Here is a 22,652-nt window from a genome sequence, read left to right on the forward strand (position 1 = left end):
AGGCAGAGGTCATCCCACCCCTACTTTCTTCCCTGGCTTCCCAGACAGCTCTTTCCCCAGCTCTCCTCCTGCCACGGGCCACAGCTTGTCAGTTTCCTGTGCTGGTTCCTTCCCTCCCCTAATCAGCAAATGCTAAAGTCCTACCTCGCCGCAGCCTCTGGCTGTTTCCTTGTTTACACCACTTTCAAGATGATTTCTTCTGCATTCAAGCGTGTGAGCAGCCTCTACCCTCTACACACTGATGCATCGCAATACCAGATGAGGCCCTGGGATCCTACCAGCACCTTACCAGCATGCCCGTGAGGCATCTCCTCTTGGCTATCTAATAAACTTCACATGCCCCAAGCTTAATTCTTGCTTTCACCTACACCCCTTGAAGAAACAATGAGACAGACAAAACGCACAAAAACCTGCTCCACCTGCAGTCTCTCTTTTTGGTTCATGGCAACCTCATTCTTCCAGTTGCTCCAGCCAAAAACTCGGTTTGTCGTTAAAAATCTCTATTTCTCTGAAATGCCATGTTCAATCTTTCAGCAAAATCTTCCAGTTTTACCTGCAAGAGATGACCAGGGTCGAACCACTTCTCAACACCCCACAGCCACAGGCCTGGTCTCAGAGGCCAAGACCTCCAGGCTGCCCCTGTTGCAAGCTGCCCTCCCTGGTACCCCTTGGCTCCTTCCTGTCTGGGTGACCTCAGTTAGATGATTCTGATTACAGGTAGGTCAGATCGTGTCACTCCCCTTCTTAAAGCCCTTAGAGCTTCCTGTCTGATCTCACTCACAGTAAAAACCCAACCTTATGATCGCCTAGAGAGCCAGGCAAGCCCTGATCCTCTGAGTGCTCTCTGACCACCTCTCCCGACTCCCTCTCACCTACCCACTCTTTGGCCTCCCTGCTGGGCTTCAGACAGCCAGGCAGGGTCCTGCCTCGGGGCCTTGACTTTGCCCTTGCCTGCCGCATCTGCACTGCAACAGTCTTCAGTCTCCTCCCAAATGCCGTCATCTCAGCAAGGCTTACCTGCTTTCCCTCTGTCAAATACCAATTCCCCGCGAACCTGCAGCCCATCGCCCTGCGTCACTCTTTTGTGTACCTGGCATGTTTCATATTTCCCTCTATTTGCTTCCTGTCCCTTTCCCCTCCCCTAGAACGTATGTTCCATGAGAACCGAGACATTACTTTTTTCTCAGTGCCTAGAACAGCACCTGGCAGAAAAAAGAGAGTCAAATACTTGTTGTAAAAATGGGCACTTGAAGTTCAGGAGACCCTGTGGCCACAGGCAAGTCGGTTAGAGCCCGTTGCCGAGAGTATCTGTAGCTGCCTTGCCTATTTCACAGGACTGCCATGGGATCATGGTACAGGGAAAAGACTCAAAAACATCAAAAGCCCACAGATGCAAAACGTGAGCCGCGCAGAGTCTATAGAAGGAAGCAATTGCTTTATCCTGGGCCAAGGGAGAAGACCTGGTCCTTGACTCACTGTTCCTCCCTAAGTGCAGGGTGGTGCATAGCTTTGACGTCCTCGGTATGCAGTCTCTAAAAGAACCCCTAAGGGTGTGGCGGGCAAAGGGCTCCCTGAAGGAAGCAGGAGTTGTTTGTTTGCTTGCTTGTTTGCTCTCCAGATGTCTTAAGCTGCTAGGACTGCTGAGGACAGATCCAAAGAATGACATCAAGCTTATTTAAGTGGTAGTCATTGAGGTGGGTCAGGCACTTCAGGTACATTAGCTCTAACCCTCACCATAACAGCAGCTGTCATCACTCAAATTTTACTGAGACAAAAACTGAGAGTAGTCAAACGCTTTGAGCAAGCCCCAAGTCGGGGCTTTCTTGCTACTATGTCTTATACCTCCACAGGTTTAGAAAATTCTGGACCAGAAGAAAGAAAGGAAAGAAAGAAGAGAAAGAAAAGAAAGAAAGAAAGAAGGAAGGAAAGAAGGAAAGAAAAGAAAGAAAGAAGAGAAAAAGAAAGAGAAAGAAAGAAAGAAGGAAAGAAGGAAGGAAGGAAGGAAAGGAAGAAAAAGAAAGAAAGAAAGGGAGAAAGGAAGGGAGGGAGGGAGGGAGGGAGGAAGGAAAGAGAGTTCTCTCTAGTTATTTATTTTGAGATTGGTCCTTGCTTTGTCACCCAGTCTGGAGTGCAGTGGTGCAATCACGGCTCACTGCAACCTCCACCTCCCAGGCTCAAGGGATCCTCCCACCTCGGCCTCCTGAATAGCTGAGCCCACAGGCACACACCACTATGCCCAGCGAATGTTTTGTATTTTTGGTAGAGACAGGATTTCACCATGTTGCCCAGTCTGGTCTTGAACTCCTGAGCTCGGGTGATCCACCCGCCTCAGCCTCCCAAAGTGCTGGGATTACAAGGGTGAGCCACGGTGCCTGGCTTACAAAAACTAGTTTTCAAAATACACACATTAATGGACTTTACCTTTCTTGTAGTCTTAAACTATACAGAAAATTAGAATTTGCTTCTGTTTAGATTACACATGAAAAACATCCAATGAACTCATTCGCTCGTTCATTTAATAAACGTTTTGAGTTTCTTTTCTGTACTGGCACCAGGCTAGGCACTGCAGATAGAGCAGCCACCCAAACAGGAAACAGTTCTATCTTCGTTTAGTTGGCACTCTAGTGATGACGATGATAAGCATAAGTAAGCAAACACATGATAGTGCGTTAGCAGGAGGTAAGCCCCAAAAACAGAGCAGAGAAAGAGAAAGTAGTGGCAAGGGGAGACTGCAATTCTACACGGAGTGGTCACAGCAGGCCTTCCTGGAAAGGTGAAAGTTGAGGGAAGTCTTGAAAGAGATGAGGAGAATAGCCAGGTGGGTATTTGGGGAAGGCATTCTGGGTGGAGGGAACAGCCAGTGCCTGTGTATTTATTTTTATTTTTATTTTACTTTAAGTTCCGGGATACACGTGCAGAATGTGCAGGTTTGTCACGTAGGTAAACACGTGCCATGGTGGTTTGCTGCACCTGTCAAGCCCCACATGCATTAGCTATTCGTACTCATGCTCTCCCTCCTCTCGTCCCTTACCAACAGGCCCCAGTGTATGTTGTTCCCCTCCCTGTATCCAGGTGTTCATTGTTCAGCTCCCACTTCTGAGTGAGAACGTGTGGTGTTTGGTTTTCTGTTCCTGTGTTCGTGTACTGAGGATGATGGCTTCCAGCTTCACCCGTGCTTCTGCAAAGGATGTGATCTCATTCCTTTTTAGGGCTGCATAGTATTCCATGGTGTATACGTGCCACATTTTCTTTATTCGGTCTATCATTGATGGGGATTTGGGTTGGTTCCATGTCTTTGCTATTGTGAATAATGCTGCAATAAACGTATATGTGCATGTATCTTTATAATACAATGATTTATAATCCTTTGGGTATATATCCAGTGGTGGGATTGCTGGGTGAAAAAGGTGAGTGCGATTGTACAAACGCTGGATTCCACCCTGAAGGAAACGGAGGGCTGCTGGAGCGTTCTGAATAGAGAAGTTAAGTTTTAAAAGGTATTTATGTTTTAAAGGGATCAATAAGGATGACGTACTAAAAGCAAGGGTGGAATGAAGGGGTAGTGAGGAGACCCTAATGGTAATCAAGGTGGAAAAGTAGCCATGACTTGGGCCAGGGTCAGGGGAAGCAGTTGTTCTGATGTAACAAGGCATAGGGTTGGCACACAGCCGGTTAAGAGACCGCCCTTTAACATACACTTTCACTGCACAACAGAGAGCACGACACACTCCTTTAACCGTCTCGCCTAGTAGGATTTGATTCACAGAAATGTAATCTGTAAACATTATTTCATAACACATTTTCCACGTAGGCAAGACATTCCCACAGTTTTCCTAAGAAAGTTATTGTCAAAAAATGTAAAACCAAAGTTTCTCCTTTGTTTGAAACCCAGCAAGAATACTGCATACTTTCACTTCTACTTACATTTTCAACACTGAAATGTTCCTAGGAATTCACGATAAAAGGAACTATGGAAAAAGTACGTCAAAGGTTCCTGCCAGAGTTAAATACATCCATCCATGAGGAAAGGAACTACCGTCTGTGGAATGTCTCGAGAGTTCAAGGAATCTGCCTTCAAAGTTTCTCTGGACAAAGACGCCTCTGAGCTCGCATTCTTTTCTCTGGGTGTATAAACGATGCTTTGCAAAAAGGGGAAACCATTTAGAAGCAGAATGAATGCAAGACTTTTTAGGGATGGACAGGACTGGGAACAGAAGAGAGCTTGCAGCACACACTGAGCTGCTTTGGGGAGCACGCAGGCACTCACAGAGCACACCATGGGTGCTGATGTCTTCTTTTGACCCACTTCTTACCTTGTTCAACCACTGGGGTTGGAAGACAATGGAATGCACACAGAAAACACAGCAAATGCCACTCTTGAATGGATGTATTTATTAATTTTTATTTATTTTATTTAATTTTTTGACCTTTGCTCTTGTTTCCCATGCTGGAGTTTCACTCTTATTGCCCAGGCTGGAATGCAATGGAGCAATCTCAGCTCACTGCAACCTCTGCTTCCCGGGTTCAAGTGATTCTCTTGCCTCAGCCTCCTGAATAGTTGGAACTACAGGCGCCCACCATTATGCCCAGCTAATGTATTTTTTGTATTTTTAGCAGAGGTGGGGTTTCACCATGTTGGCCAGGCTGGTCTCAAACTCCTGACCTCAGGTGATCTGCCTGCCTCTGCCTCCCAAAGTGCTGGGATTACAGGCCTGAGCCATCGTGACTGGCCTTGAATGGATTTATTTGTGAGTTAGTGAGTCTGTACACATCCAAAACATCGGGTAACAGTTTAATGGCAATGATACTCAGAGTCCAGGCTTTCTGTTTTTCTAAATTTTTTGTTTTTTGACCCAATAAAGTGCGTAATGTTTTCTTAGTCTCCTTTGTGCTGCTATAACAGAATACTCGAGACTGGGTCATTTATAAAGAGCAGAATTTTATTTCTTACAGTTCTGGAAGCCTGGAAGTCCAAGGTGAAGGCACCAGCAGGTTCTGTGTCTGGTGAAGGCCTGATCTCTACTTCCATGACGGTGCCTTGAACACTGCTTCCTCCAGAGGCGAGGAAAGCTGTCCCTCAAATGGCAGAAGCAGGGAAGAGCCAAGACAGAGAACCCACTCCTGATAGCCCTTTTTAAAGACATCAAAGTCCCCATGGGGAAATGCCTAATCAACTCTTAACTCCATACTGTTACAATGGCAATTAAATTTCAACATGAATTTTAGAGGGGACAAACCTTCAAACCACAAAAAACGTATCACTGTTTTTCTCTTTTTGACCATCCTGCAAAATGTGCTCCCTCTTGCATAACATCAGGACTGGGCAGGACCTCAGCAGGCACACCTGTGCAAACACCTAGCTATCCTCATGGAGAAAGGACACCCAGGAGGGGTTACAAATCTGTGCAAAGGCAGAGTGGGTGCTGGAACCCAAGTTCACTGGCATGTGCAGCTCCAGTCTCCTTATTAAATAACTCCAGCGGGGCTGTCATAAAAATACTGCAAAAAGCTAACTGAAAATGTATGGCTGATTCTTAATTATGATCTGAAATGGAACACAGTCCTTTAATACGTATTTATTGACGCCTGTTGTGTGCCAGGCAGTCTGCTGACTCTGGGAGTGAACGACGAAGAAGACAAACACAATTCACGTCGTCGGTTAGCTTACAGCCCAGTGAGGAAGACAGACAATTAAGCAAGCAATTAAAATGAAGTGCTACAATGTTCTTGTGGGGACAGCATGGCACATTATGGGAGCAAGACAGAGCTGTCAGTTGTGTGTGCGTATGTGTGCGCTGGGCTGGCAGGTGGAGGGAAAGCCTCCCCCATTGTCTGCTCTCAAAACAGAAGCTGCTCCCTGCTCCCGTCTCTCCAGCCGAAAGTCTCCTGAGCTCGAGTGCTTCGAGTCGCCCCTGGCTTCTCTTGCTCCTTCGCCCCTCGTATCTCATCACTCAACAAGTTCTGCTGATCCGAAAGCTGCATTTTCTGGAGGCCGTCTCCCCTTCCACTCCTAAAACCATCTAGTTCCTCCCACACCTTGACTACTAGAAGAGTCTCTGAGCTCTTCTCCAGGATCCAGTCCTGCTCTCTTCATTTCTGTCCTCTACATACTGATCCACCTACAAGTACCTCTGACCACGTGACTCCCCTGCTTTAAGACTTTCGATGGTTTCCTATGGGCTAAAGATGAAGTCCAAGTCGATTAAAGCCCCAGAGCCTTCATGCACCAGCCCTGCCTACTTTTCCAACGCCTCCGCTTGCTCCTCCCTACCTATCACTCCGTGTGCCAACAGGGCCAAACTACTTACAGGCCCCGGGGCGCGTCACGCTCGTTAGCGCATCTGCCGAGTCGTTTCAACTGGGCCTGTCCCCTGCCAGTATCATCCGCTTCCCACACGTATCTTTCCCCCTGCTTGGTTGGCCACATGCTGGTGCTCATCCCCTTTGACTCAATTCAAACATCTTCGCTTAGGAAGCCTTCCCTGCCTGCCCCACCCAGACCAAGCTTCTCTGTGTTCTCAGAAAACCCTGTGCACACACTAACAGTTGCATATTCTAAAGTGCATTATAATCATTTCTCTATGGCTCAGTTTCCCTCCTTCACTTTTTTTTTTTTTCCTTCTTAGTGTTTGACCTCCTGGAAGTCCGGGATTACCTCCTTCATCTTCGCACGCCTCACACTTGGCTCCTGATAGAGAACAGGAGGTCCGGACACATGGGTTCAGTGAAAGAATGGCTGTTGCTGATGTCGCATGTGCTGAATTCCCATCCCAAATGAATGTGATATTCGTATAAGAGCAAGTAAAATAATGGGGTTTTGGTTTCCCAAAAGGGGACTCCCAAAAAGGAATCATTGTTTTAAGCTTCCTGAAAAGTTGCTGATTTCAACAAGGTAGGTGATGACATGTAAATCTGTCTGTTTGAAAAACACCATGGTTCCCAAGGTTTCATTACAACGAAAATATAAAATCAATAGATACTCTGTTGAATCACTTTAAGTGCTAAAATATAGCACAGCCCCAGGCCTGAGTCATCATTTAACTTGTTTCTGGAGGAGCTGGAGGTAAACAAATCGACAGGAGACTGGCACCTGGGCTGGTTTCGTGAATGACACACTGCCTGGTCATGTCATCATTCAAAGTAGCAGATTGCCAAAACAACATACATTAGCTTCAAATACCCCAGGCATTTGCTCCTTTCTGGTAAGTAGGTTTGCCTATCTTTAAAGGCGCTTCTTTTTGCAAACCCTCTGGGGAAATTTAAAGAGATCTTTGGGAGGAGAGAAATCCTGAGAAGTGTTGGTCAGAAAGCAGAGGCCAGCCAGCTTTTAAATGATTGCCAAAGAGAGCAAACTACCTACATATAATCTACAAAGTTTGTAAATGAAAATTGACTGCATTTCTCTAACCACGTGTAATTTGAACATCAAATTACAAACTATACAATCACTATGAAGAAGTTCATAAAGTCTTTTTTTTTTTTGAGAGGGAAAAGGAAAATAAGCATTTTATTATGAAAAGTACCGTATATACCACTTCTCTTAATATAGCACACATGTTTAGTTTTAGCCCAGTGACTATTTGGAGGATTTTTATACTGTATTCCAGTCATGTTTATTTATAATATGAGTGTGGGGTGAAATATCAAAATACAACACATTAAATACATCCATGTGAATCTTTCCTCTCTGCCCAGAGCTATTTCTACCTTCCTTTTTAAGCCTAAATTTAAAAAGTGACCTTGTCAAACTGTGATGAATTGTTACCCGAATGGCAAAGAACTTGCTAACTGGAGGTAGCTTCAGTCTTCTTTGAGTATTCTTTATGTAACAAATTGAATATACTCGTTGTAAGTCTGTACTCTTGAAAAAAGGCAAAGGTTTAGCAAAACAGTTGGATTATTCCCAAGAAAGCTTGAACACATTTTTAAAAACATTTTTTAAATGAAATATTGCTCTTAACCTTAAAAAAAAAATGAAACAGTATAGTTTGGCACAGCACTCATCTAAAAATAGGTCTTTGGTGAATAAGCTTTCTGCCCATAACACTGAGGCTATGTGTTGTGTACTTGTGTGCACATGCCCAGAGGTGCCTGCGTGTTGTACCATGTGGCTGGAAAACAGTAACTTTAGCTTAAAAAAAAAAACAAAAACACACAGATTTAAAAAGAGGCCTTTGGTGAAATTCTTTAATAAAAACTAAAATTTAAATGTTTGCTGAAATGCTTTCAAGAAATTGTACACATAGGAAATCATGGTTTTGTTTCATAAGTGCAAAACCTCAAAATACATGTAAGATATAATCTAGAAAAATGACTATGGCCTTTTATATCTAAAGTAAAAGTATTTAAAAATGTTTAGCAGGCTGGGTATGGTGGCTCATGTCTGTAATCCCAGCACTTTGGGAGGCTGAGGCGGAAGGATCATGAGGTCAAGAAATCAAGACCATCCTGGCCAACATGGTGAAACCCAGTATATACTAAAAACACAAAAATTAGTTGGGTGTGGTGGTGTGTGCCTGTAGTCCCAGCTACTTGGGAGGCTGAGGCAGGAGAATTGCTTGAACTCGGGAGGCAGAGGTTGCCGTGAGCCAACAGCACACCACTGTACTCCAGCCTGGTGATAGAGTGAGACTCCGTCTCAAAAAAAGCCAAACAAAAAACAAAAAAAAGTTTTGCAAAACCTAAATATGTGACTTCTTTTATTGACTGATTACCTCGTTCTACGTTGGCTCTGACTGGATTTCTAGATCTTCCCTGGCTGTTTTGTTTCTATCTACCTACGGTTTTTCTCTGTAGTGGGATGGTCCTTTTGCTTTGAGGAAATTGAGGGGTGGAGAGGAAAGGAACTCAGGCAAATATATGTTGTAGTCGTTGTCTGAAGTGTGTGAAGATGTATTTTCAGTATAGTTTTAGCTATATTGGGCTTATATGTTAGTTACTTTTCTAGATCATCAAATTATAAAAAGAAATCCTTTATGTAATTTTGTTAGGATTTTTCCTTCAAATGAAATACAAAAATAAGCTAAGAGGGGCCGGGCGCGGTGGCTCAAGCCTGTAATTCCAGCACTTTGGGAGGTCGAGGAGGGCGGATCACGAGGTCAAGAGATCGAGACCATCCTGGTCAACATGGTGAAACCCTGTCTCTACTAAAAATACAAAAATTAGCTGGGCATGGTGGCATGTGCCTGTAATCCCAGCTACTCAGGAGGCTGAGACAGGAGAATTGCCTGAACCCAGGAGGCAGAGGTTGTGGTGAGCCGAGATCGCACCATTGCACTCCAGCCTGGGTAACAAGAGCGAAACTCTGTCTCAAAAAAAAAAAAAAAAAAAAAAAAATAAGCTAAGAGGTAAAAAAATTATTAATGGAGGGCTATGGCTATGCCATTGTAGGTTTAACAACAGTGTAAGCTGAATCTCTACTCATATGCCTCGTAAAGAAAAACCATACTGTATTCCTTTCCACTTTAATTGGTCCCATATCTGTGAATCTACCTTCTTCTTGAAATTAAGATACCATTGAATAATAATGTAACTGGCCAAAAGACCATCATCAAAAGTAACTGTAAAAGTATCTTCTAGATTTCACTAATTATATTCCCAATCTAGCAAACACACAAATTTGCTCCATAGCTACTAGGCAACAACCGTTGAAATCAGTAAGGTAAAAATTGAGGCGAGGTGGCACACAGTGGCTCATGCCTGTGATCCCAGCACTTTGAGAGGCCCAGGCTGGTAGATTGCTGGAGCTCAGGAGTTCAAGTCCAGTCTGGGTGATGCAAAAAATTAGTTGGGAATGGAGGTATGTACCTGTGGTTCCAGCAACTCAGGAGGCTGAGGTAGGAGGATTGCTTGAGCCTTAGACGTTAGGCTCAAGTGAGGCTAACAGTGAGCCATGATAGCACCACAGCACTCCAGCCAGGGTGATAACACAAGACCCTGTCTCAGAAAAATCCCAGACCAAAACCCAAAAAGAACAAAAATCTGAGGATATTCTAGATTCCAAAGAACAAATAAAGTATAGGAAACTCTGAGGTAGTTTCCACATGTGATATTGAGTTATCTCTCTTTTTGACTAGAAAAAAGTTTTAGTGATGCAAGGGGAAATGGTTTTATTAAAAATGTTAATGAAAATTAAAAATATCCTGTTGTTCTATATCATTCATTTCCTAGAAAAACTGGTAAATATTTTTCTTTTTCTTCTGGGCATTGGCATATTGACACAGTTGTAAGTAATCTTTGACATGTAGATGCATGTAAGATAACATGGTTTGAAAGTAAACAAGTCAAATAAAATTATTCTTTTGCTTCGCAAAATGCATTTCTGAGAAATCTGATAGGTTACATATAGGTTTTTTTTTTTTTTTTGAGATGTAGTCTCACTCCAATCACCCAGGCTGGAGTGCTCAAGCTATTCTCCTGCCTCAGGCTCCCAAGAAGCTGGGATTACAGGTGCGTACCACCATGCCTGGGCAATTTTTGTATTTTTAGTAGAAATCGGGTTTCACCATGTTGGCCAGGCTGGTCTTGAACTCCTGACCTCAAATGAGCCATCCACCTTGGCCTCCCAAAGTGCTGGGATTACAGATGTCAATCATCATTACATATATTTTTTAATAGCTGCTCAAATATATACTTAATTCCACAGTAAATTCTGAAATTCAAAACATGCTGGCAGTTATAATGACACCAAAAGGCAATAGCAAATACTTTACAGTAGTAACACCTTTGATCTCTTTTTTATTTATTTATTTATTTTTGAGACAAGGTCTTGCTCTGTTACCCAGGCTGGAGTGCAGTGGTGTGATCATAGCTCACTGCAGCCTTGAACTCCTAGGTTTAAGGGATCCTCCCACCTCAGCCTCCTGAGTGGCTGGGACTACAGGTGTGTGCCACCATGGTCAGCTAATTTTTAAGATTTTTTTTTTTTGCAGAGAAGAGGTCTCACTATATTGCCCAGGCTGGTCTCCTGGACCCAAGCAATCCTCCCACTTTGAATTCCCATACTGCCAGGATTGCAGGTGTGAGCCACCTTGCCTGGCTCTGATCTCTTTAATTAAAAATTAATAAACCATTCCCCAGCAGCATTTTCAGTCATATTCAGAGGATTTATTGTCCTCAATTTCCTTATTTAAACAGCAAAGGCCAACTTACTGTCAATTGTACCTTAGAGTCTTTTTTTATTCACTATTAAGATCTTTCCTGTAATAACATAGGAAGGTTGGGCATGGTGGCTCACACCTGTAATCTCAACACTTTGGGAGATCGAGGCAGGAATATAACTTAGGGCGAGGAGTTCAAGACCAGCCTGGGCAACATAAGCAATCTCTACCAAAAAAACAATTTTTTCTTTTAGCTGGGCATGGTGGCACTTGGCTGTAGTCCCAGTTACTCAGGGAGGCTGGGGTGGGAGGACTCCTTGAGCCCAGGAGTTCAAGGCTGCAGTGGGCCATGATGGCCCTACTGCACTCCAGCCTGGGCAACACAGCAAGACCCATCTTGAAATACAAACAACAACAACAACAAAAAGGAAAAACTGTGTCAAATAGATTGAAAAAAAACCTTGACAGGATAACTATCAAAAAAGCACATGGAGAAGCAGTCCAGTAAAGGTAAAAGAAGTGTCAATAATGAAAAAATGTTCATCATTGCTGGTCATTAGAGAAACGCAAATCAAAACCACACTGAGATACCACCTCATGCCAGTTAGCACAGCGATCATTAAAAAATCTGGAGACAACAGATGCTGGAGAAGATGTGGAGAAACAGGAACACTTTTACACTGTTGGTGGGAGTGTAAATTAGTTCAGCCATTGTGGAAGACAGTGTGGCGATTCCTCAAGGACCTAGAAATAGAAATTCCATTTGACCCAGCAATCCCATTACTGGGTATATACCCAAAGGATTATAAATCGTTCTATTATAAAGACACATACACACGTATGTTCATTGTGGCACTATTTACAATAGCAAAGACCTGGAATCAACCCAAATGCCCATTGATGACAGACTGGACAAGGAAAATGTGGCACATATACACCATGGAATACTATGCAGCCATAAAAAATGATGAGTTTATGTCCTTTGTAGGGACATGGATGAATCTGGAAACCATCATTCTCAGCAAACTGACACAAGAACAGAAAATCAAACACCGCATGTTCTCACTCATAGGTGGGTGTTGAACAATGAGAACACATGGACATAGGGAGGGGAGCATCACACACTGGGGTCTGTTTCGGGGGGCTAGGGGAGGCATAGCAGGGGATAGGGAGGTTGGGGAGGGATAACATGGGGAGAAATGCCAGATATGGGTGATGGGGGGATAGAGGCAGCAAAGCACCTTGCTGTGTATGTATCTATGCAACAGTCCTGCATGAGCTGCACATGTACCCCAGAACCTAAAGTACAATAAAAAAAAGAAGAAAAAAAGAAGTGTCAATAATATCTACGTAAGGAATCCACCTGATGGGCAGCTCAATGTTTGGTGATAAAAGAAAGATAACATAAACACAGTATGCTAGGGGAGTAGGATTAAAGAAGTCACTTGTAGATAGTTTCAAATAAAATAAATGGAGAGATTTTCTACCCAAGCAATAGGAAAAGGAAAAATAAACTTATAATTTGCTACACTTTCTAATTCTCATAAAAAATCTTAAGTGGGCCAGGTGTGGTGGCTCACGCCTGTAATCTCAGCACTTTGGGAGGTCGAGGTGGGCGGATCACCTGAGGTCAGGAGTTCAAGACCAGCCTGGCCAACATGGTGAAACCCTGCCTTTAAAAAAAAAAAAAAAAAGGCCGGGCGTGATGGCTCACGCCTGTAATCCCAGCACTTTGGGAGGCCGAGGCGGGTGGATCACGAGGTCAAGAGATCGAGACCATCCCGGTCAACATGGTGAAACCCCGTCTCTACTAAAAATACAAAAATTAGCTGGGCATGGTGGCGCGTGCCTGTAATCCCAGCTATTAGGGAGGCTGAGGCAGGAGAATTGCCTGAACCCAGGAGGCGGAGGTTGTGGTGAGCCGAGATCGCGCCATTGCACTCCAGCCTGGGTAACAAGAGCGAAACTCCGTCTCAAAAAAAAAAAAAAAAAAAAAAAAAAAATCTTAAGTGTACAAACCACAGTGCTTCCATCATTCATGTTAAATAAAAAACAAACAAAAAAGATCTTCAGTGATGCTGTAGCGGAGGCATATCTGAAGGGGAATTAGGTGAGGAGGAAGCTGGTGTGGGAAATTACAGCTGGGAAGGAAAGAATTTGGTAAGGATGAGGAAGAGAGGGCCTCTCACTTAACTTGTTAAGAAATTCTCTTTTCATTGGTTAGGGGGCAAGTGATGGTTACTGCATACAAGACAAATAATTACAAACACATTAGATCCCAAAACAAAAAGCAAACAGTAAGCAAAAAAAGGTGGACAAAAGTTAGGGTCTACATCACCCCCAATGAATGGAACTTTTAAATATTGACCCTTTTTTTTTTTTTTTTTGAGACCGAATCTTGCTCTGTCACCAGGCTGGAGTGCAGTGGCCCCATCTCTCAGCTCACTGCAACCTCTGCCTCCTGGGTTCAAGCGATTCTCCTGCATCAGCCTCCCGAGTAGCTGGGATTATAGGCGCCCACTACCATGCCCAGCTAATTTTTTGTAATTTACGTAGACACGAGTTTTCGCCATGTTGGCTAGGATGGTCTTGATCTCTTGACTTCCTGATCCACCCGCCTTGGCCTCCCAAAGTGCTTGAGCCACTGCACCTGGCCCAACTCCTTTTTTTTTTTTTTTAACCTCATGAGCTGGTTATAAAGCAATGACCTAAATGTCGATGCGTTTGGTGCAATTTACATAACATAATTTCATGGCTTTTCTAATAGAACTGCTACTCACAATCATTGTTGGCAGGCTTCAGACAATCAACCCAACACACCCCATTCCTTCCAGTGATGCGACTTGTGGCTGGGCCACACCATCCAATCACCACCCTCTCACAGAACACGGCTCCCAAGCCTGCCTCCCACCCACAAAAAAACCCAGCCCCAACAAAATGTGTCCCTAAGATGCTCGGGAAGGGTGTTCTCATTTTCCTGGGGGTAGCCCCAGATGTCAGTGTCCAGAGGCCTGTCTCTGGCGCTTCCCTTTCTGCAGAGATAAAATTTCTGCCCTCCTGCCTGGGGATGGTGGGAGGAGTGTCTTGGTTGCCAGGAATTTTGTGGGGAGCAGTGAGTGGAGGAGGGGCCCATGCTTTCTCCATGGACTTTCAAACACTCCCTTCCTGTCCCTGGGTCATGCTGGGCTGTATCTGAGTGTGGCGCCTCTCCAGAATTCCTGGGCTGCTCTCTCTTCCGCAACCTCATCTCCCGGGTGTCTGCATGGACTTGCTCCAGGCTGGAACATCAGTGACCACTTCTTTCACCTTTCGGCCCACTGGAAGCCCACCATCTCTTCCACCAATGTTTACCCTCTCATTCTCATCGTTGGGAAGTGAAGGACCTTTTATGGCTCCGCTACCCTTGTGGTGGGCCTCTCTCAGGACGGGGCTACCTGTGCATGAGTAATAAGACATTTTAACCAAAATTCCACGAAGTGATGAGCACTTTCAGGTTCTGTAATGAACACACTGTTTTGGTCACCGATGCGATTATTTCTGTGTTTGGCTTTATCACACAGATTTTAGGTTCCCAGGCCAGGATTATTTATAAGCCTTTATATCTATATACCAGGAATAGAGTAGCTGAACAAGAAACCAGTGGGCTCATGTTTGAGTCTGAGAATGTTTTCTGTGTACTAATGTATTTGTTTATTGTACAGCCTGTGATATACTCTACTATCTCCCTAAAAGCCTGTGTCTTCCTCCATGTTCCCTTGTCTTCTGAAGCTCTCCTCCTTTGATGCTGGAGTTTCTCAGGGATTGTGCCTTGATCTCTCTTCCCTTCTCACCCTGCAAGGACTCCTGTGGCTTCAGGAAGACTCTCTGTGCTGGGGACTCCATACTTAGATTCCTTAGACTACGTGTATGTTTCCACTTGAACAGTAAACCAGCCCATGAATTTCCCACATTCTGTGCCATCTGTTGCTGTTCCTGTGTTCTCTTTTTTCCTTTTTTCTTTTTTTTTTTGAGACAAAGTCTCATTCTGTCACCCAAGCTGGAGTGCAATGGTGTGATTTTGCCTCACTGCAACCTCCGCCTCCCGGGTTCAAGTGATTCTCCTGCCTCAGCCTTCCGAGTAGCTGGAACTACAGGCATGCACTACCATACCCGGTTAATTTTTGTATTTTTAGGAGAGACGGGGTTTCACTATATTGGCCAGGCTGGTCTCGAACTCCTGACCTCTTGATTTGCCTGCCTCAGCCCTCAAAGTGCTGGGATTACAGGTATCAGTCATGGCGCCTGCCCCTCCTGTGTTCTCTTTAATCAATGAAAATCACCACCTTTTACACAAATCGGAAACATGGGTTCTGTACTCCATTTCTCTGTATCACTTGCCTGCCACTCCACCCCCACTTCTCAATCCAATCCATCCAAGCAGGCCACCTGCTTCCCTAGACACTCACCACCATTATCCCGGTTCAGGTCACTGTCACCTTGCCCCTACCTGCATTATTTCAACATTCTCCTAATTGAACTCCTACCCACAGCATTACCCTGCCGATATGTCAATCCACCATGTTACTCCCTGGTAGGTTGTAAAGGTCTAATCTTGGTTTACTTCTCCGGCTTCACATTTTGGCAATTCCCATCTCAAAGGCACTGTTATGCTTATATCCTCCAATGTGCGTGGCTTTCAATAGCTCAAGATTTTACAAATACTCTTCCCTTTGCCTGAAAGATTATTCCTTCCATCCCCATGCCCTCAGCCAACTTTTCTCACTCATTCTTCCTTGATATCAGCACAGAAATGACCTCAGAAGCCTCTCCTGACCCTCTCCACCAATGCTGGCATAGGCCTCCTGTGGACACCCCACCACCCGTTGCTTCCCCACCGTGGATTTCCCACACAGAGAGTAACTGCCTGTGTACTTGCCTATCACCCCCACTCACCTGTGAGCTCAGTGTGGCTTCATGCCTGCCTTTCCTTCCTTTCGGCTTTGACCCAGGGCCTATGATACAGTGCACAATCCACATACATTTGTTGTATAAATACATGGAAGAATAACCAATTTATTGCCTTTCATTTTAATCTTTGGTTTCCTAATAGCCTTTTATTTCTTTCTAAATAATTTATAATGTAAAGTTTTCAAAAGACAAATACTTCTCAATTATGCATTTGAAAATGTTAGGCTGGGTGTAGTGGTTCTTGCCTGTAATCCTAGCACTCTGGCAGGCTGAGGGGGGGGGCGCAGATTGTTTGAGCCTAGGCATTCAAGACCACACTGAGCAACATGGCAAAACTCCTTCTCTACAAAAAATATAAAACTTCGCCAGGTGTAGTGACATAAGCCTATAGTCCCAGCTACTTGGGAGGCTGAGATGGGAGAATCACCTGAGCCTGGGGGTTTGAGGCTGTACCCCAGCTTGGGTAACAGAGTGAGACTCTGTCTCAAAACAAAAAGTAAATAAAATAAGGAAAATGTTGGAAGTTGACTTATTTATTCATTCCAACATGTTTAATTATTTTCTGATGTAATTGAACCAAAGAAAAGAGCCACTCCAATCGGTGATGTCTCAGAAGGGATCAAAGAAGGGATTTTACAGCTTTCTCAGATTACCACCCACGAGGAGACTGCATAGGCACCAAGGTGATTTGGGAACTAGAAAATAGCCTTAGCCATCTTTCTGGTGAGGTTTCTAGATGCAGGTATAGATTTTAGCTTATTGGCCAGAGTTTCCTATACTAAACGATATTCTTATTTTCTTTAAAGTTATTTTCTGAAAGGTAAGGAAAGTGTAGAGATTATACCTACTGTGCATTTCTTTACTCTCACATGAATTTGCATAAAAGTAATTATTAGGCTGGGCACGGTGGCTAACACTGGTAATCCCAGCACTTTGGGAGGCTGAGGCGGGTAGATCACTAGGTCAGGAGTTCGAGGCAAGCCTGACCAACATGGTGAAACCCCATCCCCACTAAAATTACAAAAAAATGTAACCGGGTGTGGTGGCGCATGCTTGTAATCCCAGCTACTCAGGAGGCTGAAACAGGAGGTGGAGGATGCGGTGAGCTGAGATTGCATTACTGCACTTCAGCCTGGGAGACAGAGCGAGACTCTGTTTCTAAATAAATAAATGTAATCATTAGTTGTCTGTCTTTGAGATTTTCACATGTGAGATATTTGTGTCTATGTTTGGACGAGACTGAATTTAAATCTTTTTTTTTTTTTTTTTAATTAAAAACCCAGACCCTTTATTATAAGGCTTCTACATTCTTTCTTACTGACTCTTATTTAAAGTCAAGGGCTGAAGCTAGTGCCCATGTAGATTGCAGGGGAAATTTTCTTAAAGGGATGCTAGGAAGAAACCATTCCCTAATTAATTCTGATTATTCATTTTGCTGATGATAATGCAATTAAGAACTGGGCTGGCAAATGTCTTGCTGAGCACTTAGAAAGAAAATAGGAGGCTGAATACTCAGAAAAAAAATCAGGACATAGTGCTCCTGAGAAGCAGTGTGAAGGAGTAACAAGAAAACGGTTTTTGGAGTCAGGTAAGACTGTAACCTAAACTCGTTCCTCTACCTCTCAGCTTCATTCCACTCACCTCTAAAATTGTGGCAGCAATGCTTTATTTTAGTGAGTGCCATGGGCTTTAGATATATTGCATGCAAATGCATGGTGCCTTGTAGCCACACAATGAATGGTAGTCTTTTTCAGTCTGATGAGTAAGCAGGTAGATGAGGAGGCTGCTTCGGGTGCAGTGCACATCCATTTCCCAATAAGGCACTGCACAGGTGTGCTCACACTAGCCTTTGCACAAAGCAGAAGCATGACGTGAAATTATAGCAGGTGACATTACTGTATCCACAAATTCTTTCTGGATAGATCACCATCCACTTGAAGAGTGGTTTCTGGTGGCATGCCAGAGGGCCCTGTCATTGGTTCACTTTCATTTGGTGCTTTTATCATGACTTGGAAAATAAACATTGGGAGGGATAGGTAATATTTTTTAACAAAGAGCTGGATGTGGTGGCTTGTGCCCATAATCCCAGCTACGTGGAAAACTGAGGCAGGAGGATCACCTGAAGCCAGGAGTTTGAGACCAGCCTGAGCAACATAGAGAGAACTTGTGTGTGTCTAAAAACAAACCAAAACAAAAACAAGTCAGAATATAAAGGTTTGCAACAGACTAGTAGGAAGAAATCTACAGAAAAAACATCAATTCCTGCTAATCAGGATAATCAAATTTAATGAACAATGAGAAAAATGGTGTGTTTGTATTCGTGTGTGTGTGTGTGTAGGGCTAGTCTAGATTAAGAAAGAATTGAGACACAACAATCTGATGTAATATGTGATCACAGACTGGATCCTGACTCAAAGAACAATGATGACTATTACAGGCATTTTGAGGACAATTAGAGATACCAGAATATAAACAGGGTATTAAATAATGTCATGGAATTATTTTTAATTTTTAAAAGTATGTTGAAAGAGTATCATGATTATATAAAATAACACCCACATTTTCTTGGGTAAAATGTCAAAATGTGTACACATATATCACTGAGATGTCATAATGTCTGTGTATTTATATAGATGAACAATTTAAAAGTGAAACATATATATATGCAAGTGGGCATATGTGTGTTTATAATGAAGACGAAGAAAAATCTCTGGAACTGAAGGACATGAATTTGTGTAATTAAATGGCCCACACAAAAAACAAACCCACATTAATGTGGATCATAATGAAGTATTAGAGTACTAGCATTAAAAAAGTCCTACAAATTACTAGAGAGAAAATATAGGTTGTATGCAAAGCATAAAGAATGAGAATGGCATAAGAAATCTCAACAGAGACACAGGAACTAGAAAATAGTTCTGAGTAAAAATGAACTATTTACCCAGCCAAACTGTTAATTAGGTATAAAGGTAGAGTTAAAACATGTATAGACATGCAAGATATTAAAAGCTACTGAGTCAATTGATTTTCAACAGGGGTGCCAATGGAGAAATACAGTCTTTTCCACAAATGGTGGTGGGACAAATGGAGAGCCACGTGCAAAAGAACATGAATATAAGAGCTAAAACCATAACACTTTTAGAAGAAAATATAGGGTTCATCTTCATGACCTTGAATTTAACAAAGGATTCTTGGACATGGCACCAAAAGCACATGCAACAAAAGAAAAATTGGAGTGGTATCAGTAATACGGTGGAACAGGAGGTCTTCAGCTTGCATCCTCCATCTCCTCAACACGAACAACAATTTAGCAGCCATTCATGGACAAAAGTGCCTTTGTGGGATCTCTAGGGTCCAGGAAGGGGGTTATGAAACTCCAGTAAGGCCCAAGACTGAGGAGAGGTACTTTGAGAAAGCAGACCTGCACCCCAATAGCAGGCTTGCTGAATATGGTCTTAGCTATACACCACAACAGCTCCATCGCCCTACAAAGTTCGTTCCAGCTCCATCGCCCTACGAAGTTTGTTCCAGCTCCACTTGGCTGCAGACCTGCAACCAGCTCCATCTAATAAGGGACCCAGAATAAGCCATGCCTGTCTGTGCCCCCAGTAACAGACCTGCTGCCCATGTGGATCCTGAAGCAGGCCTGTGACCAGCTCCAGCCCCACTCTACCATTGTCCTGAGGACCTGAGTCAGTCTTGCCTGCTCAGGAATGCAATGACACCTGTCTGTGTCCCTGGGAGTAGGCCCGGTGACTTCAGTCCTGACTGTGGATCTTGATGCAGCCCTGTGGTCCAGCTCCAGATCCACTCAAGGAGTGGTCTGGAGGCAAACCTGACTGCACAGGGTTGTAAGAGCACCCTATACCCTTCAGCACCTCTGGTAACAAGACTGCTGACCTTGCTCCTGACTAGTCATGGAGCAGCTCTGTGACTCAGCTCCATCTCTGCTCTGCCACAGTCCCAGGGGCACCCTACCAGGTGGGAGTCTACTCAGGGACTCAGCAGGAGTCATAGCTGTCTACTCTGGTAACAGGCCCACCATCTGTGGACTCAACTGCAGACCAAGAAACATCTCTGTAACTTGGCTCCAGCCTTACTTTTTCATAGTTCCAGAGTCAGTCCCATGCACCTGGGGATTCAGCAGTAACCATGCCTACCTGCCTGCACCCTCCAGTAACAAGTGGATCTAACTAAAAACCTTATAGCATCCATGTGACCTGACTCCAATCTCATTCAATTACAATCCTGGAGGCAGTCTCATCAGTCTGAGGACATGGTAGTGGGGTTTTACCTGCTGAAATCAGTATGTAAAGACAGGAAGAAGTGTTTGTTGCTTCAAATAAACAGACATCAACACAAGGCTATATGGATCATGAAGAAGCAGGCAAACATGGCACCACCAAAAGTAACTAATAGAGTTCTAGTAACTGACCCGAAAGAAATGGAGATACATAAACTGTATGACAAATAATTCAAAATAATCATTTTTTAAGGAAACTCAGTGAGCTATAAGAGAACAAGAACAGATAAATCTACACAAATCAGAAAAACAATTCATAAACAAAATTAGAATTTCGACAAAAGGTTAAAAATTATACAACAGGCCGGGCGCGGTGGCTCAAGCCTGTAATCCCAGCACTTTGGGAGGCCGAGGTGGGTGGATCACGAGGTCGAGAGATCGAGACCATCCTGGTCAACATGGTGAAACCCCGTCTCTACTAAAATTAAAAAAAAAAAAATTAGCTGGGCATGGTGGCACGTGCCTGTAATCCCAGCTACTCAGGAGGCTGAGGCAGGAGAATTGCCTGAACCCAGGAGGCAGAGGTTGTGGTGAGCCGAGATCGTGCCATTGCACTCCAGCCTGGGTAACAAGAGCGAAACTCTGTCTCAAAAAAAAAAAAAAAAAAAAAAAAAAATTATACAACAAAAACCAAACAGGAATTTTGAAGCTGCAGGATACAATGAATGAAATGGAAAAAAATGCAACAGAGAGCTTCCACAGCAGGCTTTATCAAACTAGAAAAAATTTGTAAACTTGAAGACAGGTCAATAAAATTATCCAGTCAGATGATAAAAAGAAAAAAATGACAAAAAGGAAGAAAGTCAACAAGATTTATGTGACATTATAAAGGGAAAAAATATACTATTATGGAAGTCCTAGAAGGAAAGAGAGAGAGAAATAGAAACCTTATTTAAATAAATAATGCCTGAAAACTTCCAAAACCTTGCAAGGAATATGGACATCAGGTATTTCAAGCTCAAAAATCCCCAAAGAAGATCAACCCAAATAAAATTATACCAAAACACATTATAATAAATTGGCAAAAGTCAAAGGCAAAGAGTAAATTTAGAAAACAGCAAAAGAAAAGTGACTCATCACATACAAGCTGCTCTCCTCCTCATAAGCTATCAGCAAATTTTTCAGCATTAACTTTGCAGGATAGGAGAGAATGGGGTGTTACATTCAAAGTGCTGAAAGAATAAAACTGTCAGCCAAGAATGCTACACACAAAAAGTCTGTCCTTTAGAAAGGGAGAGACAAAGGTTTTCTCAGACAAACAACAGGTGGGAGTGTTCATCATTGCTAGAATTACCTCCCTTAAAAGAAATGCAAAGGCTGGGTGCAATGGTTCATGCCAGTAATCCTAGCACTTTGGGAGGCCAAGGTGGGTAGGTCATCTGAGGTAGGGAGTTTGAGATCAGCCTGAATAACATGGAGAAACCCCATCTCTACTAAAAATACAAAAATTAGCTGGGCATGGTTGTACATGCCTTTAATCCCAGCTACTCTGGAGGCTGAGGCAGGAGAACTGCTTGAACCAGAGAGGTGAAGGTTGCAGTGAGCCGAGATTGCGCCATTGCACTCCAGCCTGTGAAACAAGAGCAAAACTCCGTCTTTAAAAAAACAAAAAAGAAATGCTAAAAGGAATTCTTCAAGTTGAAACAAAAGCTAACTAGTAACATGTAAATACATGAAAACATAAAGCTTACTGGCAAATGTAAGCATATGGCAAAATTCAAAATAGTCTAATAGTGTAATAATGGTACATATAATTCACTTTTAACTTTACTGTATGAAAAAGTATTAAAAATAAGTATAGGTATAATTATTAATGGATACACAGTATAAAGAGATGTAAATTGTGACATCGATAAAAAAAGAGATGAAGGAGAAATATAGTTTTTGTATGACATTTAAGTTAAATTGTTATTTTAACAATTTAAAATAGATTGTTACAGCTACAAAATATTTATTGTAAGCCTCCTGATAACCAAAAGAAAAAACATCTCTAGTAAATATACAAAAGATAAAAAGAAAGGAACCAAAGAATACCGCTCCAAAAAATTATCAAATTACAAAAGACAACAGAAAAACAGGAAGAAAGGAACAAAGGAATTAGGCATAAGTCAGAAAAACAAACAAAATGACAAAATGAAATTCTTACCTATCAATAGTTAATTTAATGTAAATGGATTAAATTCTCCAATCAAAAGACATACAGTAGTTGAATAGGATAAAAACTAAGATCCAGCAACATGCTGCCTACAAGAGACTCACTTCAACTTTAAGGATATACCTTGGCTGAAAATGAAAAGATGGAA

The 22,652-nt window shown here is 43.0% G+C and overlaps 1 long non-coding RNA gene across 1 annotated transcript; it reads right to left on the reverse strand.

Annotated features, from left to right (window-relative positions):
• Positions 1 to 4,377: 4,377 nt before the first annotated feature.
• Positions 4,378 to 22,158, reverse strand: LOC141584226 (uncharacterized). Its single transcript, XR_012517135.1, has 2 exons — positions 12,341 to 22,158; positions 4,378 to 11,843 (listed from the first exon to the last, which is right to left on the reverse strand). It is a non-coding gene; the product is annotated as an uncharacterized LOC141584226 (long non-coding RNA).
• Between the last annotated feature and the right edge of the window lie 494 nt (positions 22,159 to 22,652).

Source organism: Saimiri boliviensis, chromosome 4, assembly GCF_048565385.1.
Source record: "Saimiri boliviensis isolate mSaiBol1 chromosome 4, mSaiBol1.pri, whole genome shotgun sequence".
NCBI classification, from domain to species: Eukaryota; Metazoa; Chordata; class Mammalia; order Primates; family Cebidae; genus Saimiri; species Saimiri boliviensis.